The 19,729-nt window shown below is 44.8% G+C and overlaps 1 protein-coding gene and 1 pseudogene across 1 annotated transcript in view; one reads left to right on the top strand and one right to left on the bottom strand.

Moving 5' to 3' along the window:
• Positions 1–19,729, top strand: part of LOC146172395 (uncharacterized) — a 103,624-nt gene that overhangs the window by 73,321 nt on the left and 10,574 nt on the right. The gene's annotated exons all lie outside the window — the stretch shown is intronic.
• Positions 12,046–12,901, bottom strand: LOC146172396 (uncharacterized; annotated as a pseudogene).

Genomic DNA, 19,729 nt, shown 5'->3' with positions numbered 1-19,729 from the left:
AAACCAGCCCAACGAGCCACTTCCTTCTTGCGCAGTCATCGCGTAATGAATTTGTCTTCCCATGGTGTTTGCATCGTTGCACCAGTGCACTGTGACACAAGCTTCGGGGCATCTCCAGCAATGCTTTTAATGCAATAGCGGTAAAGGCTTCGTTCCGAAGAAAATCCGGCGTTGGCGGCGTTGTGAGCGAAAAATCACGGGCATGGTTCTGGCATGTATGACCGGGCAATGATTGGTCGGCGGGTTTTTGTGATGTCACGAGATCACATGGCATGGCAGGAGCTGCCAACTCTGGCTTCTTATTTGAGATGGGATGGAACAGATGAGGATCGAACCTTCCAGGACCCTTAGACAAGGAGCAAGACACGCTACTCCTCGGACACACAGACAAATCCGTATGCGGCTTAGTTAAAGCAGGGCTTCTTATAGGTATGTGCCTATGTCTACATACTTATGAATATGTGCGAGACAATGAAGGCACAAATTAAGGGGCTGGCCATTAAGTGAGTATTAATTTAAGTGCATGCAAACGAACAAGGACAAGCAGACGGGAGATATTTACGCCATCACGTCATACCCATAAACACAGGGCTTAAGCGCCCCCCCCCCCCCCCCCCTCATCTCAATTTTTGTTTAGGGAAGTGTTCAAACACAAATAAAAAAAAATGCGCCGAAGTCATATTTGCACTAACCATCTCTACATGCAGCTTGACCGGGAGCGCACTGTTTGAGCTTCTTTCGCGTTAACAAGTTGCTTTTTTTTTTTTTTTCCCGTGTGCTTCGACATTAAAGTATTTTGGTCATTATCCGTGCATTATCAAGAATATTCCGGCGTGCACATACCATTCGCGTTTATATGCCAGTTACCGTGTAGTCCGTTATTATTTCATTTGTGTAGTACAGTGCTGCATTACATACATTTTTGCGACTAATGTTTTCAAGTCATTTCGTAGGTCTCGAGTGCAAACTAGACATGGAGCTGATGGGCATGAGGTACAAGACTTCATCAATAAAACACTATTGGTTGGTTTGTTTATCGGGTTCAAGGTCCCAAGGCGACTAAGGTTATACTGTAGTGGGGCTCCAGAAATTTCGACCACGGTTCTTTAACACGCACTGACATAATCGCACAACACACGGGAGCCTTACTTCCCATCTCTATCGAAAAGCGGCCGCCGAGGCCGGGGTTCGATCCCGTATCCTGGAGTGCAGCAGCCGAGCGCCTTAAACACTGCATCACCTCAATGGACGAACATTTGTGAATGCTGTCAGGCAATTCAGTGTTTGCAGTATGAGTGTCATATCCTTTCGAATATTCGAAATACGAAAGCGACTGCATCTTCCAATCAAACGCCAATATTCGATGCACGATGTCATATTTGCGTACGAAAATTTCAAATATTCGCACGCTTAATCTGTAGAGGAAAGTCGAGAAAATAATGTTATTCGCTGTTTACAATTGGGAACCACCTACACAAGGCACTTCCTATAGATATAAGTGCCCGAGCAGATAGCCAAAATAATGTGGGCTGTCATGACAATAAGTGTATATATATATATATATATATGTGTGTGTGTGTGTGTGTGTGTGTGTGTGTGTGTGTGTGTGTGTGTGTGTGTGTGTGTGTGTGTGTGTGTGTGTGTGTGTGTGTGTGTGTGTGTGTGTGTGTGTGTGTGTGTGTGTGTGTGTGTGTGTGTGTGTGTGTGTGTGTGTGTGTGTGTGTGTGTGTGTGTGTGTGTGTGTGTGTGTGTGTGTGTGTGTGTGTGTGTGTGTGTGTGTGTGTGTGTGTGTGTGTGTGTGTGTGTGTGTGTGTGTGTGTGTGTGTGTGTGTGTGTGTGTGTGTGTGTGTGTGTGTGTGTGTGTGTGTGTGTGTGTGTGTGTGTGTGTGTGTGTGTGTGTGTGTGTGTGTGTGTGTGTGTGTGTGTGTGTGTGTGTGTGTGTGTGTGTGTGTGTGTGTGTGTGTGTGTGTGTGTGTGTGTGTGTGTGTGTGTGTGTGTGTGTGTGTGTGTGTGTGTGTGTGTGTGTGTGTGTGTGTGTGTGTGTGTGTGTGTGTGTGTGTGTGTGTGTGTGTGTGTGTGTGTGTGTGTGTGTGTGTGTGTGTGTGTGTGTGTGTGTGTGTGTGTGTGTGTGTGTGTGTGTGTGTGTGTGTGTGTGTGTGTGTGTGTGTGTGTGTGTGTGTGCGTGCGTGCGTGCGTGCGTGCGTGCGTGCGTGCGTGCGTGCGTGCGTGCGTGCGTGCGTGCGTGCGTGCGTGCGTGCGTGCGTGCGTGCGTGCGTGCGTGCGTGCGTGCGTGCGTGCGTGCGTGCGTGCGTGCGTGCGTGCGTGCGTGCGTGCGTGCGTGCGTGCGTGCGTGCGTGCGTGCGTGCGTGCGTGCGTGCGTGCGTGCGTGCGTGCGTGCGTGCGTGCGTGCGTGCGTGCGTGCGTGCGTGCGTGCGTGTGTGTGTGTGTGTGTGTGTGTGTGTGTGTGTGTGTGTGTGTGTGTGTGTGTGTGTGTGTGTGTGTGTGTGTGTGTGTGTGTGTGTGTGTGTGTGTGTGTGTGTGTGTGTGTGTGTGTGTGTGTGTGTGTGTGTGTGTGTGTGTGTGTGTGTGTGTGTGTGTGTGTGTGTGTGTGTGTGTGTGTGTGTGCTACTTTGTTCTTTTGGTGAAATTGGGCGCTTTTGCTCTGAAGAGTCTCTAGAGATGCTATATATATATATATATATATATATATATATATATACACACAGCACCTCTAGAGACTCTTCAGGGCAAAAGCGCCCAACTTCACCTAAAGAACAAAGTAGCACATGAACAGCGACGCATCCACACTGTGCAGACCAAAGGCGAAACAGCCGCTTTAATAAGCATTTTTACCGCCTTGAGATAGACCTCAGTGTAAAATCCATCCATCCCAAAAAAGTAAAAATGGGTTTTCAGTTGAACGAGCTCCATATGCTGTCGCTTAAAATCGTATAACCCCAAACGTCGGCTATCCTTGCAGCGATGAATGAGCAGCAGCAGTACGTCTCCCTGGTGCTCTTTCAAAATATATCGCTAGGCGGTGTACATTGGCACAGCTATAAGCGTCGCACGGGGCCTGTACAGCCCTTAAACTTCGTCGAGAAGAGTGCTGAAGAGAGCTTAAAACGGAGCGGTAAAGTAGGTATGAGCTTAACTACCTGCCGGGTATCCCAGCCAAGAAAGCGGAATCTAGTTAGGCTGCTAGCCTAACTAGAAGCATTGCGGTCATGTTTGCATGACTACATGGTCATGTTCCTGTATAATTTTCTGGAAGATAATTTTGCGAGCAGGAATCTAGAAAGAAAGGAGAGACACCGCTTTCTTTACTGATGAACGCACAGCGTCCCTTATCTGTAGGTGCACATTACCATAAACAACGACAAGTGTTGTCAAAGGAGCTCGCATTTTATTTGCTTTGTTTTATTTCAATAAGTTATAAGCGGCACAAACGTTTGCTTGAATCACCGGGGACTCTTCATACGAGTGGAACGATCTTTTCAACGACATTCAGAGAATCCAAATAATATCCATTCACACATCAAGCGCAGCGTGAAAGCTATAGAAACTGATTTAATAAGGCCCGGCCTTGATTTCTCTATCGAGGGTAGGAGAGTGAACATGTCAACTTAAAGGTGAGAAAAAAGAAAAACCACAGAGATGCGCTAATGATATAGCAGAACAGTACTGTTGTGCAGCTTGGTTAAAAACATTGCTAATGCGGTCAACTCACTGGCGTGCACAGAACATACCGGCAACAAAGTGTCATACAAGCTAAAAGGATATACTTTCAGGGCAGCGAAACTTAGCTCAGTATTGAGATCTTTATCCTTTTTCTCGGCCGATGTCTGCATTCGGGAGAAATTATCGCCTATCTAAAGGGGCCGGAACTTTTCTGCTGAGAGCCAGTGCTCTGTAGAGCCAAAGTGCGGACCCGTCTTTCGGTCAAGCGGAGCATTTGAATTGTCTGCTGCGAGCCATCAGCCGCTCGCATTACTATACAGCGCTTGTCCATGCACTGCTTGGCTAATTCTGGCACAATGAAACGCACAGATCGACCTCACTACGCGCATAAAGAGTGCAGTGAACTGTCACGAGCTTTTGTGCTACAGGTTTTCCGGAGTTCGAGGAGAAAACAGAAAAAGGGGGGGACACAAAAAAAAAAACGGAGAGCGTACCCGAGAGGAAAAAAAAAAAAGCGGCTCTTAAAGAAAATACAAAGGCAATGATGCAGGCCAGCCAGAGGTAAAATGCGCGCGATGAATAAACGAAGAGGCGACGCAGCGCGTTACCGGCTGTGCATTGCGCGCGAGATTGGAGAACTGGCTGATGAAGGCGGAGAGAGCCCGCTCATCATCATAATCATCACCGCGGAGGAGTCATTAGCCGTCGAGGGCCGCTGATTAGCGAACATGCAAATGCACCGCGCTAGATTTCGGACGGCAGGCTCGCCCAGCCATCCAGGGCGGCGGAAAGCATATACACAGATGAAGCGAGGAGTGGGCGAGGAGGGAGGAGTGGGCTGGTCATTTGCATGCAAGTGCGCTCGGGAATTGACCCGCGCGTTCCGGCGCCCGCAGCTGCAACCCCGGATCCGAGCAGCGGCTCTAGCCGTGCAGGAGCACGAATCTGCCGAGGTTCTGCGCAGGACTTCCTCCGCTGCTGCCCCGACGTGGCAGGCAGGAAACCCCGGCAGCCGTTCCAAAGGCGCGACGCTTGCCGCGCACATGCACACCGCGGGAGTGGGATCCAGGTTGAGAAACATTTAAGGGTGGGTATAAAAATGACGTAGTTGACACCTGTGGAGGTATGCTGCGCGCGTTAAGTGTAGTTTCCGGCGAAAGTTGCTTGCGGAAGCGCTGATCCCTGCACTGTAACTCAGCGCTCAGATCTGAAGTTGTAAGCGTTAAGAAAACGTGTGACAGACAAACAACATAAAGTCACAACTATGTGCGCACATAACAGTGCCCGCGGCGAAGGAAAAATAAAAATAAAAGTACATGCACTGCATAGAGCGTTTATGTCTTGTGGATTTTCCTGACATTTTCAGTTTTTTTTTTTTTTGCGGCTTTTTGATGAGTAGTGCTCATGCGAATACGCATTTCTGGTACGTATGCTTTCTGAATGTGCTGGTGAATGTGTGGCTAAAGCATGCAGGGCGTCCCAACAACACAGCAGCTGCTGGCGACCGTCTTTAGACTTCAAATCACGTAATCATCCCAGTATATTCCTTGACAACTTGTCTGCGGTGACATAAATTCGGTTACAGTAAAACAGGAGGAGAACTGATGTCATACACACATATATGAGAAAAAATTGAATATCCTCTGACAGCCTGACAAACTCATTTTTTCGTAACGAACGGCAGTTAACATCACGACGATGCCGTCCACACCAAAGGTAGGTTATTAGTTTAATGCATGACTTGAACCGGAGAACTATAGTATAGAGTATGATGTGACAGAACTCACACCTGCCATTCTTCTCACTTTACTGCCTGGAACTCATATACAATAAAGAAGGAGAAATGGAATCCTTGCACTGACTTGCACAATAGGAATGAAGCCACAGCCCGCTCACTAAATTCTCGTCAACAAGACTCTTCTTTAAGCTTGTCCATCATTACACAGAAGGGATTTTAGTGACCTATCACTTTCATCCTGTTGACACCTATGGGTGTTTTCAGACAGTTTCCGCCATACTGAAGCCGGGTATAGTGAAATAAAAAGAAATCAATTTTCAGACACTTATTCTGCTTGGCACATGATGACCCTAGTTCCCTGTGTATCATAACATTCGATATAAACATTCCAACAAGTGCCATCAAGGTGGGCAGTTTGTGATTTCCTCCGTTCATATGCGTCATGGTCGCGAGCAAACATCAAAAAAATGTTTTCGCCAGCACGCCGAGCTTACTTTATTAATAATCTACCAGCAAATAAATGCCGGAGCTATTCAACTGAAGGACTCTGTCTAACCTAACGCTCCTCAGCTCATTCCGAAATATTCAAGCTATAGGTGTGCAAACCTTGCCCTTCCCATGGCTCAATCACACCCGATATGTTTGAACGCCCACCCCTCCCATGACCTCCAGACGTCTATTCCTATCCTCCAGCGCCTTCGCATTACTCGAAATAAACTATGATATTTAATGCGCGCCGACGTTCGGGCATTAATTGCCTACCTCCGGATAAATAAAACAAAGCACTGACTGTGTTCTTGTTAAGCATCTAACTTTGGACATTGGTTATAATTTCTATAACTAAGGCTTCGGAACGCCATCGCCTTCATTTTGGTTGAGTTATAAACCGCGGCACTCAAAGCCGAATTACTATAATTCTCGACAAAATATACAGTTCACAGGGCTAAAGCTTGGGTAAAAAAAAAAAAAAAAAAAAAAAAAAAAAGAGGCTTACTACTATGACCGCATCCGGTACAGAGCCCTCAGGATCAAGGTGGGAAAGCAAAACATAAAAATGTAGCATCAAGCAAGCATCATAAATCCGTCTAACAAAGTAAGCGCTGGGAATTTATATATTTCGAACAAGTACTGCATATTCGCGCCTTTAGATAGCCCGCTAAGAGTAAAATTTGAACATTTAAGCGTGTTCAGACTGTGGGCTCTATATAGGAAATTACGGTAATATTTACATACGCACCATAAATTACAGGAGCTTAGTGGAAGAAGGTGGAAAAAAGGGGCAGATGTTTTAGCAGCAAGAAAAAATAACCATCTTCGAAGAGCGAAATGCAACGTCTTATGGCGAAAGTTTAAGGTGTAGTCTGACAAAAGTCAGTATCCAAAAGGGTCGCCGTATCAGCCGTGTAGCGGGACTCTTGCGTCATTATTCAAATTATATACTTTTGGGGGCGGTGAGGACGAGAGTTACTCTCATCTTCAAAAGATCTGTAACACTGTTGCTGCGTGACGATCCTCATTGTATCACGGAGAAGCAAAGCTCCATGGGATCTAAGAATTAGCTTTTTTTCTTCTACTGCGAATCAATACTAGTAGCTGTCACTACCTTAATATTTCTTTTTATTTCATCCCGACTATCTGATGCGACGCAATTTTGACATTAAAATATTAAAGACGATTGTCGGACATCGCAAAACAAAGTTAACTCGGCCTCTGCTAGTGAACGAACATTTCGTCAAGAGGATTTGTCATGTGTTCAAGATGAAGACAAATCTTCTCGTCGAAACTTTTCTTAGCGGACTCATCACAGCCTATCTTGAAATCTCCTTACCGTGAAGGTCGGAATGATAAACAGCACAGTGAATAAATGCATGATTCACTCACGTCTCAATTATCTTTCTTTTTTTTTTCTTTTTCATATAATCCTACATATATCTGCAACATCCATCTGATCCAACTCTTCATTTCACCTCATAGAAATAATGATATGCTTCTACGCTACGAATTTCTTTTACAGATCACCGAGCAGTCACCACGCTAACAAACGGGACACACAGGCCTTGGAGTCCTAAAAAAATAAAAAAATAAACATTCTGCGTTTTGTTTTTGGGAACGATAATCTGCGGCCACTGCTATGCTGTTGACATCTATCACGAGGCCCGGGAGCAACGCGAGAAACAGGTATTTAACCCTACATGTTACGCGGCTCCGAGTAAAAATCCGGTCGCTGCTGTTACTGGAGGTAGACCGATTACAGCGCCGATTATGGGATAGACAGCGACCTATAGGTGTTAAGTAGCGTATTTTGTTTCTGCACTGGCTTAGATAACGTTGCGCAGTTCCTCCCAGTGACGCAGGTGGCGTGGCAGTCAGCTAACCTCCTAAATTTGGCCCAGGAGAGCGCTCATTTTTGATGCACAGGCTCTATGGAAAGTTTAGTCGTTACCGTATACCGTATACATGATACAAATGTTCTGGTGAGAAATATAACATTAAATAAACAAGATGCCCCACAAACGTGACGGTTTGCCATTGGGTTGCGCACTATTATCCATTATGCAAGGCTTAGGGAGAGTCTGAAAATATATATACGCGCTATCCCGAGGCTTCTGAGTAGCATTATTATGCTACTCAGAAGCCTTGGGATAGCGCGTATATAGCGCGTATATAGCGCGTATATAGCGCGTAGTAGCATTATTATGCTACTCAGAAGCCTTGGGATAGCGCGTATATATATTTTCAGACTCTCCCTAAGCCTTGCATAATGGATAATAGTGCACAACCCAATGGCAAACCGTCACGTTTGTGGGGCATCTTTTAATTTACGCAATGGTCTGAGGAAGCGATTGTAACCAATATGCGCCTTAATTCAATACTCAAATACACTCCGGTGGCTTATGACAACAAATTGTGCAATGGGGACTGCATGCAGCAACAGCCGACGAAGCTACATGAATACTTTGCAAGTGGTTGATAGCATGACCATATATTGTGTAACAACCTTTTGACGTCACATACCCATGTTGTTCGAACGTGACCAGATCATGCGACTGCTATTAACATTTGCAGTGTCACAGTGCCCTGGTATTCCGTATATCAGTGCGCTTATAGCGCAAAACCAACGTTCCAGTAGTTTTTTTTTTTTTTTTTTCTGTCTAAACACCCCTGTCAGATACGTTGTGATAAGTACTAATCACGACATGCCGCGACACCCCGTAACTTTGAGAAGTTGTCAACCCATCCAAAATGCGTGGCAGTTGCATTTGCGCAGCTAACTTCTCTTTAATAGCAGGGGAAAAGGTCGACTGCATAAAAAGTAAAGAAAGCCGCAGTAGTGGCCTCTTACTGCAGAGATTCGGCGTGAGAATAAATTTCTTTACGTCATATTTTGCAGGACAGAATTGTTTAAGATCGTTAATACCTCGTCTGTCAGTTTCGTTTCATCGACGTCTGCAGCACCGCCTTCCACTTGCTTTGGTTTGCAGGTGGAAAAAAGGAAATAGAGAAATCTTTCTCTCCACATTTAGGGAAGTTGAGGATGAAAAAAAAAACAAATTAGAGAGGGAGAGAAGGTTGGAGGCAACGCGCGGCCTACTAGCATGAAAAACTATGGCGAGAATAGAGAAATTTGAAACCCGAGGGTGCCGCCACGGGAAGAACCCGTAGGACAGCTACCGTCGAATTCAGTTCAGTTCAGTTTATTACCTTAAGGACCCCCGTGGGGGTATTACATAAGGGGTGGATTATACAAAAAAAAATAAGTACAATGGTTGCCATGTGGGTTCAACATACAATATGATCTGTTAGTGCTTTGGAAAAGTTGGATGGGCAGGTGATAGCGGCGATGCTGTGGGAAAGGCCGTTCCAATCTAATGCTGCTCGGGGGAAGAAGGAGGCAGCGAACGTGGTCGTATGGGTCCGAGGCCGGGCAACTTGAAGAATGTGACCAGTGCGATGCGATATGCGAGCTGGTGATGTGATATAGCCTGCGTAACCGTGGGTGCTGTAAAGGAACTTATGAAACAGGTTTAGGCTGGCAATGCGGCGACGAATAACAAGGGTTGATAAGGCGGATTCTGCTTTTAAAGACGACACGCTGACTTGGTATGAATAGGTATTGTGGATGAATCTAGTGGCACGGTTCTGGACGGATTCGAGGGCATTTATGAGGTATATTTGATGTGGATTCCATATGGGGGATGCATATTCTAGTTTCGGTCTGATTAGCGATTGGTAAGCCAGGAGTTTAACTTGTTGGGGAGCGTGACGTAAGTGGCGTTTCAAAAAGCCTAGTGTTTTATTCGCGGATGATATTACATTAGAAATATGTGTGCGCCAAGATAAATCATGAGATAGCGTGACTCCTAAGTACCTAAATGAGTTAACTGCTTCTATTGGGATTTGAGCTATATTGTACGAAAAAATAAATGGTTTAGTGCGACGGGTGAAGGATACAATCTTGCATTTCTGAGGGTTAAGTGTCATCATCCACAGGTCGCTCCATTTCTGAACGTTAGTTAGGTCAGTCTGGAGGGCTTCTTGGTGGGAAGAGTTATTAATAGTACGATAAATGACGCAATCATCTGCGAACATACGAATGTGACATGATACGTGAAGAGGCAAGTCATTAATGTATATTAAGAATAATAATGGTCCGAGCACTGATCCTTGGGAGACGCCTGAGGTTACTGGAATGTAATCAGAAAATTCGTTATAAACTATGACTAATTGGGTTCGATTTGCTAAAATTCCTTAATCCAGTTTAGAATGCTAGGGTGAATATTTAGGTAAGAGAGCTTAAGTAGTAATCTCTGGTGTGGTACTTTGTCAAAGGCTTTTGCGTAATCTAAAAAAATAGCATCAATCTGTTGGTTGCAGTCAAGGTTGGCATGTAAGTCATGAACAAATGTAGCCAGTTGTGTCTCACAGGAAAGGTTTTTACGGAAGCCATGTTGTGATGAATGAAAGAAATTGTTGGAATCGAGAAAGTTCATGACTTGAGAATAAATTACATGCTCCATGATTTTACAAGGAATGCTTGTTAGGGAAATGGGTCGATAATTTAAGGGCGAGTTTTTGTTACCGGACTTGAAGATTGGGACGACCTTTCCCACTTTCCAGTCATGCGGTATGTTACCTGAAGAGATAGACTGAGAGTACAATAGTGATAAGTAGGCCGCGGAAATGTGCTTAGTATTTTTCAGAAATTTCGAGTTAATTTCATCGATCCCGGCTGATGACGTTAGCTTGATGTTTTCGATACGAGATGATATACCATCTGCGAAGAAAGAAACTGGATCCATGGTTGACGCTGTGAAGGAACTTATGAAGGCGTTAGCAGGTAAATCACACTCTTTCGCAAAAACAGTTGAAAAGGCTCTATTGAAAATGTCAGCACATTCACAATCGCTGATGGTTTGACCCATATCTTTAGTAAGAATAATTGTACGTGTATCCTTCGGGTTTACTACGTGCCAGAATTTTTTAGGGTTGTGTATTAGCGTTTTTGGCAAGTCAGAGTGGAAAAAGGTGTGTTTTGCGTTGCGGATAGCAGCAAGGTAATCAGCTTCGGCAGTGTAGTACTTTTCCCATGATGCTTGGCTTGGGTTCCGCTTTGCTGCCCGATAGTGACGCTTTTTCTTGTTTTCCAGGCGTTTCAGGGCCGTAGTAAACCACGGTTTTTGCTGGTTAGCACGGAAACTAGCTACCGGAATGTACTTGTTTGTTAGTTCGTGAACTTTGTCCCTGAAAATCGTCCAATTTTCGTTAAGAGACTTTGTGTGGAAATTGGTTTCATAAGTTGTAAAAAAAGCAGTTAGTTCTTCATTTATTGCTTGAAAATCACCTCTTTCATAAAGACGAATTGTTTTCCTGGAAACTTGACGAAGCATGGGTGTAAAATTGAAGGTAGCATGAATGACTTTATGATCACTTATTTCCCTTAGGTATGTAATACTTGTTGCGCTATCAGGGCTGTTGGTTAATATCAGACCTAGAGTGTTGGCAGAATTCTGCGCAATGCGCGTTGGCTCTAATATTAGCTGGGTAAGGTTGAAGTTAAGACAGACCTCGACAAAATTTTTTGCTTCTGAAGAATTTGTCATGGAGGTGTAGTTACACCAGTCAATAGTGGGAAAATTGAAATCACCAAAAAGAACAATATCTGCGTTAGGATACGATGATGTCAGTTCACTCAGCACATTGTTTAGTTTGTAGGAAAAGTCCAGATCATTTTGCGGTGGCCTGTAACAGACTCCTACCAGCACAGTTCGGGGGGCAGCGTGGCAGAGCAGCCATAGCAGCTCTAAGTTAGAATCTACATTGATTAAGGATGCTGAAAACTGCTGATGTACGGCTATGAGCACGCCACCGCCACGGGCTATTTCCCGGTCTTTACGGTAAACTTTAAAGTTGGGCAGCGCAGCTAAAATTTCGGTATCACTGATATTGTCTGTTAACCACGTTTCTGTAAGAATGAGAAGGGTGCTGTTGGTTGATAAGACAAGACTAGATACGATTTCCCGTTTCGGTAAAAAGCTTCGTATGTTAGTAAATACTGCAGATAAGGTAAGATTAGTTCGGGGGGTGTGCTGTCGGGGAGTTGCTTTAGAGCGAGCAGAGTGCGATTGCTATGGCACTTCTTTTACCGTTTCCGTCAAGTCGTCGAATATATACTGCTTGGGGCCTATGTACAGTGTTTTAAAGCGCAGTGCGTACTAATCAGATGTTTCTTTCGCGAAACGTAGTAAATGTTTGCGTGCCTTACGGACAGAATGTGAAAAGTCTTCTCCTCTGCTGTAGTCGGTGTCTTTTAGTTTCCGGGCGTATTTTAGGATGGATTTTTTTGTCTTATGGAAAGTGAATTTAACGATAATGGGTCGACATCGTTCACTTGAGTGACGGCCAAGACGATGTGCTCTTTCTATTTTTTTTTGGGTCTATGGTGATGTCCAAATTTTCACTGCAAAGGCGGGTGACCAGTTCTTCAGACTCAGAGGACGTTTCCTTTGAGCTAGTATCAGGTAAGCCATAAAATAGCAGGTTGTTACGGCGCGACCGGTTTTCGGCATCGTCTTCTCTGGACTCGAGGTTACTGATTTGGCTCGCCGACGTGGCGGCATCAGTCTTAATGGATTCAACTTCTGTTTTAAGTGATGCGAGGTCCTGATAGTGGGTTTCTAATTCGGTAATGCGCTTACTTAATTCGGTGATCGATTTTTCTGTCGCTACTAACCTGCTGCTGAGGTCTTTTACTTCGCTGATTAACGCGCTTTGGCCCGATGTTAGTTTCTGTAGTTCTGCAAGTATGGCGGCAGTGTCAGGACCAGGGTTAGTTTCTATGTCACCGGATTGCATAACCAACGAATGGACAACAGCAAAGCATTCAACGACAATACAAGTACAACACTGCGGGCTCGGCAGCTGAATTAAGAAGTAGTTGCTCGATTTCTTTGCAAAAAGAGAGTATAATTTTCTAACCTGCATGGCGAAGACAAGAGGGTTACTCGTCCGCGCAGTGGCACAGCTGCCGAGCCCACAAGGCGCCGCGGTCCACGGGCGATCTTTTATAGGTGGCGAAAAACATGATGTCTGCGGCGATTGTATTTCCCACGACGAGCGGATGGTCCCAGAGCCACGTGGTGGCGAAATCCAGGTAAACGTGACGTCAGCCGCTGTTACGGAATTGGTATCAGCTTCATGACTGCCGTAGTGATGACGATAACGTGGCCGCACGTCAACGCAGGCAGCAGCCAGAACAGGCAACAGCACATGTGTGAACACAGTAAGGAGCACCTGCATGGCGAAGACAAGAGGGTTACTCGTCCGCGCAGTGGCACAGCTGCCGAGCCCGAGGGAGGTAATGGCAAGAGTGGAGAAGTGCGGATGACGCACGCTAGCCATGCCTGCGTAAACAGACCTAAAGGACAGCTGCTACCGCTGTAAGCGATCTTCATTTATCACTTATATCTTCAAGTATCACTGAAAACTGGAACCAGTCCGGATTCCCTTCTTATTGTCACATTATCGCGATAAAAAAAAAAATAAAGAGACAGAGCATGCCAGCTCAAAATTATTTCCAGGCACATCACGGCTAATGCTCTAACATTTGCGCTGCATACAACAGTCACGGGCTTTGTTCTGCTTGACATCCGTATAGAAAGAAACATGCGTGAAGCGAAACTCCCTGTCCTGGTCTGCCCTGAAGGTAGAGTCATTACGAAAATGTCATGCACGTATGCAGTCATATCCTGCAGAGTGGCGTCAGGTTTCGGGTTTGGCGAGTACTACTGAAGCTGGAATACAATTTCGTCCCTTCGACAGCGAGGAACTTGATTTAAAAAAGTGGCCCGCCGGGATGGCGCAGTGGTTAGGGCGCAGTGGTTAGGGCGCGCGACTACTGTGCCCAAGGATGCAGGATCGAATCCCGGCCTAGGCGGCCGCTTTTCAATGAAGGCGAATGGCTGGGCGCCCGTGCGCTGTACAATGTCAGTGCACGTTAAAGAACTCCAGGCGGCCGAAATTTCCGGAGTCCTCTACTACGGCATCTCTCTTAGCCTGAGTTGCTTTGGGACGTTAAACCCCACAAACCTTGATTTTAAAAGTAGATTATGCCTTAGGTGCGAGTTTGTTTCATTATCTTCAAAATAGGTATTGTGAGATTAGGAAGGTTTAACACGACCTTTCCACATTGGGTAATCTTTATGAACGAATGATTTCAATATCGTAAGCTCATGCCATATGCCTAAGGACCTTCCTTACTGAAAAGATACGCCGTTAAAAGCCTCATGCGCCATTTTCATCCGTTGGACACGCTTTGTTTCTGGCAGTTTTCATGTCTGAAAGTAATTAGAACCTTAGTCAAAATAAAGAGGAGTGTAATCCTTGCTTCTTAACCGAAATTCGCCAAAGTTAATACAACTCGTTCTGTGCCTGCTGTACAACGACGCTGCGGTAGTATCGTCCACTTTGACTGGAACGCCGCATAAAGATCGCTCTTTTCTGTCAGTATTCCTTTATTGTATTCTATATTTGGCTTTCTCTCAGACGAACGAATTGTATTCTCATCTACAGATGTTCGTACGATCATCTGTACTCATTAAAATGGGTTTCTTAATTGCCTCTCCCCGGGTGGGGCATTTTCCGCGTTCTTGTGCTGCACGTGGCTGGACGCCTTCCAATTCTGAATCAAGCTCACCAAAAAGAAAAAAAAAATGTAGTGCCTTTTTCTAGGAAAAGTGCACGCCATCGTCGCTAAATCTGCAGAGCCAGTTAGAACTACCGTTCAGATGTCTGCCTGGACCTCCTGATTTATCAGCTGGGATAGCTAATTACTCAGCCTACGGAACTGATTTCTTGGTAGCTGGACAAGTCGAGCAGAAGCTTCTGTTGAAGCTCGAGCCAGATTCACTGGGTGATTTTTTTTTTTTGTGTGTGTGTGTGTGCCGGAAACGTAGCCCTGCAATTGTAAACCTACTGTGCTGGTAAGTGCATATAGAAAACAATAGGGCTCTGGTTTTACCATAGAGGGAATCTCAGATTAGCACTCGTCCTCGTATGTATACATCATCATCACCATCTTCATGAACATTACTCCGTTCAGTTCTCAATGAACCGCTCTCCCATTTATCCCTGACCTTGTACAGTGGGAGCTGCAGCCACTTTCTACGCCTACAACCATCTTGTAGTGTCAGAGTTAACGGCACGCTTATTCGCGATGATAGGCGGAAGTGATCGAAGCACGAGGCTCGGAGCTTCAACAAGCGGTGTTCGCGTGGGCCTCTCACAAGCGAATAGAATTGGCCAGCTAGAGACGCCAGCGGTAAATCGCAGCCGCGAAGCGACGCAAATTAGTGCACCCAGGCTCGGCGCTAGCACATTGAAAGCTGCAGGTTCAAAGATGGGTGCCTCACCAAGCCGCCTGTTTGCGAGACAGATCGGCGGCCGGGCATCAAAGAGGAAATTCGAAGGGTGGGTTGTCGCTGCGCAGCCCAACTGAGGCACGTGAGTGATATGAAGCGGGCGGACCCCGGCGTGCCTCACGCCAGAAGCTCTCAATCACCGCGTCGCTGCAGGCTGCCGCGCGGGCTGTAATAATCTCGCCAGCGCCAACGACGACAGACCCCGAACCGCAGGCGACGCCCACGAGAACGTCGCTGGAATCTCGTCTCTTACCCGCGCGCTTGCGAGGATCGCACCCGGCCCACGGCGCGCCGCGGAGTTTCGATAAAAACTTTCCTTGAGCGCTGAAAATAGCGGACGGAAGCAGAAAGGAGGGAAGGGGGGGGGGGGGAACAAATGCGAACAGAAATATTACACTTCTTGATTTATTGCCAATAAGACGCGCGCCAACTTTCACGCCTTCAAATTGTCCCCATTCTAGATTTCCTTTCTCTCGTTTTCCTCATCTCTCGCTCTTTCTCTCTACGCCCCTCCTCCTACCATTTCTATTTTCTGCTTTTTTTTTTTTTTTTTTTTTTGCAGAACAACTTTGCTTTTGGTCTTCTAAGCATATCTTTTTGGGTGCATGGACACGGACTGAGCCGTTCAGGAGGCGCAGTGCGTGAAAAAATAGACAGGGAGAGGGAGATAGAAAGATAAACTCTACGAGCATGAAGAGATTCCGTAAGCTGAAGAAAGAAGAAAAGTGAATCTTTCCCGAATTTTTTTCTCTCTTTTATATCTTTCCTTGTTCGCGGTATCACCTCGGCTGAAAAGAGGAGGATATAGAACGGAGGCGGTCCGCTTTCACAGGAGACGGAGTATAAGTGGATTCAGGCTGTGGGATTATGTTTTATTGCTTACTCTAAACGCGCTTGCCGCATCCTATTCCTCAAAGAGTGCTCGTCTAAATGTCGTCTGGAATCTCATTTCGACTCTCATCCTTATCGCGGCCTTATAACACTGACGCCTTGGAACCACAGAAAAGGGAAATCGAAAAAGAAAGAAAAGGTAAAAGTACAGGAGCGAAAACTTCGCCAATGCGCCTCTTCTGTCCCGGTCTCTCGTTTCCCAGCAGTTTTGGGCTAATAAAAGCATAAAAGAACGCAAGGCCTTTTTTGGGGGCATCGTCGCCTGAGCGCCCACACAGCAGCGGCGGCTGCTTTCCGCACTGTGGGCTTCACCACAAGGTGATTCTTAGTGCGGCGAAAACCGCTTCTGCGGTTGAGTGCCTCGCTTTGCGGCGAAATGGCAGAACATTGGGCCGAGAGCGCAGTCCTGCGCCGAAGCGGAAGAAAAAGCGACGAAAGGAGAAACAAAATAAATGAAAGAAAGGAAGGGGGAGGAGGTGCAGAAGGGTGGAATTTCCTCGCTACTGGGGCGAAACCCGAGGGGGGCCGAGAATTGTCTTCAAATGTCCCCCCCCCCCCCACCTCCCCCCGACCATCCCCCGCGCCTTTCGCCACACCTTGGAGGTCATTGGCTGCCACTGGCGCCAAATCGAAGGCGCGCACGGCTGCATTCCTTGAGTGAAAGCGCTTCTAGCGCCAAGCTTGTCTGCTGTCTTGAATAGTTCGCAAGAAAACAGAGCCCCCATCTGAGAGAAAGGGTTGGGTCCATCATTCGTTGCAGGAGGTGCTGTTGTTGAAGTGACGGAAAGCAGGCAGTTAGGTATGCATATATACATATGAGAGTTCAGAAGAAAGCGCTATGAACCAGAAAATATGTGCTTATAAAGTAGACTGATGCGCGCTGAAAAACGTAACATTTTACCGACGTTTCGACTGGGAACCAGTCTTGATAACTCTGCTGATGGTTTCGAATGGTCTCCAGTCAAAACGTCAGTAAAACCTTCTTAAGTTTTAAGCATGTGTCACCCTACTTTATAAGCATGCATGTATATATACATTATAGAGCGAAGTGTACGCTTCATTTAAAGAAACATTTTATTGGACTCCCCATTTCGACCAGAAGCTTCTGGTCGATCAGCTTCTGGTCGAAATGTCGAGTCCAATAAAATGTTTTTTTAAATGAAGCGTACACTTCGCTCTATAATTTTGTAAGCGGCTAAGTACGTTAAATGTTCTCGCATCCTATATATATATATATATATATATGTATATATGTATATATATATATATATATATATATATATATATATATATATATATATATATATATATATATATGTATCTATATATATATATATATATATATATATATATATATATATATATATATATATATATATATATATATATATATATATATATATATATATATATATATATATATATATATATATATATATATATATATATATATATATGTATCTATATATATATATATATATATATATATATATATATATATATATATATATATATATATATATATATATATATATATATATATATATATAGATACTTGAGAATGCCCAATCACAGATTTCGGCACATGTTAGGTTGTTAGCAAATACAAAGTACGCATATTTTATGCGTCCACAAACGTATACTGGTCATGCATTCCAGGCTTTCATGTGTTTACGGTGGCTCGTACAAGTATTAATCCCAGGAAGGTTCAATGTGGATCCTCGTTATATAGTGCGCCCTACAGGGTATTGTTATCTATTTCTTCATATCCAAAGGCTACCCACGAAGAAAAGAGATTTGGACTGACGAGATTCACGATCCTGAACAAATACCTGACCAGTGTGGTTACAAAATTACACAAAGTGGCTTTAATTTTCATGCCCATTTTTCACACCCCAAAGCAACTTAACATCACTAGGAACCAAAACGGAGGTTGACAAAATTTAAAATGGTTTTTGGCGAAAGTGTGCGCGGCCAGGGATGCGTAATGAAGCCATTGCGACCGCTAATGGGTGATTGATTTGTTTGGTTCCAATTGCGCAGCATGGTTTCTACACTTTCTTTCAAAAATACGCGACTGTTGATTCGTTAGTCCCTGAGAAAGGATCTGTCGAGCGCTGCTTTCTTCCTTGCCTCCAAATAGCGTTCACATAATTTTCCGAGACGGAAAAAAAAAAAAAAAACTGAAGCATATATTGATTGTCATAACAGGCGCTATAATATGGGTTTGAGATAAAAGCCTGCATTGACAAGGGAAACAAAAATGACGAAAGACTGTGCGTAATAATAGGTTTCATTACATGTAACTATAAGAAACAGTAAGAGCAATAGAACGTAAAATATACATACTTTGATGCGACTTTGTTGTATTCAAATATTCTGAAATATGACGCCACGAGGTGCACATAGTAGGCCTGAGCACACCTGGTAGGTCAACTTTGTTGCTTTTGCTATGTCTCCAAGCATTTGCAACGTTCCTGCTCTCTGATTATCATAAAATTTGGACAAAGTTCATAGCAAACCAAAGTAAATTTTCTGAACACCTAGCTGAGTGTAAACCATAGCGCAAAAAACATGTTGCACTTTCTCCACCTCGATTTCCTATGCTCTCTCTTTAGCCAACAAAATATACGCTACTCTTCCCCAACGACACAAAACTATACTGTACCGCATATACATTTTAATATTATATGTACTGCTATAATGTATTGCTAACCCTAATCTCTCAGCCTTGCAAAGATTTGGATGTTTGGAACAAAACTGCGATTGCAGCTGGCGCTCAAGACGTCCTGCAGTGGATGTAGTTAGGTTGGTAATGATAATTGTTATTGATCGCCTCACTGCCGCGTAAAAACATACCGTGTGAAGCAGGATTTATTCCACTGCCACTATGCACAGTGATCTTTTTTTTGCCGCTTAGAGATTTACAAGTGTATTGTACAGCAAGGCGATGTTTATGTACGTGACAGACGTCAGTAACTTTAATATTTAACTACAATTAGCTAATCAACTTTTTTTTTTTGTAGGGAGAAATATTGCACTGCGAAATTAAAAGTCGCCAACATGTAACACAAGCCTTGTCCTGATATTGTTCCTAATTAACAAAGTGATTAGAAATATCAAATCTAAAAAAATGGGGGGGGGGGGGGTACTTAAGCCATGGCTATAAGGGTATGAGGTGACAGCGTCAGTATCTCCCGTCCAACTGCTCCCGTTGCAGACCCTCGTTCGCGTACATGCACTTTGCTATCCCCCTAATCACTGATCCCTTATATTGTGACTCTATTATCTCACAGATACTCATCAGCATGCAGTCGCAGGCTACCCCGTAATGTGAAGAACCGCACCACATAGATACCTATCAACACTCGCTTCAGTCAAGCCGTACAATCATGCGGGCGTGGCTAGCAGTAGCGTGTCGTATACACAGCATTCAAGAGTCTCGGAACGCTCAGTCACTCTCCGATCTCAAAGTATAGGTAGGATTTGGCCGCTCTTGCCA

Source organism: Amblyomma maculatum, unplaced genomic scaffold (assembly GCF_055883805.1).
Source record: "Amblyomma maculatum isolate TAMU_Amacu unplaced genomic scaffold, ASM5588380v1 scaffold_13, whole genome shotgun sequence".
Taxonomy (NCBI): Eukaryota; Metazoa; Arthropoda; class Arachnida; order Ixodida; family Ixodidae; genus Amblyomma; species Amblyomma maculatum.
The sequence above is the reverse complement of the archived record's forward strand: the minus strand, read 5'-3'. Positions and strand labels throughout refer to the sequence as shown.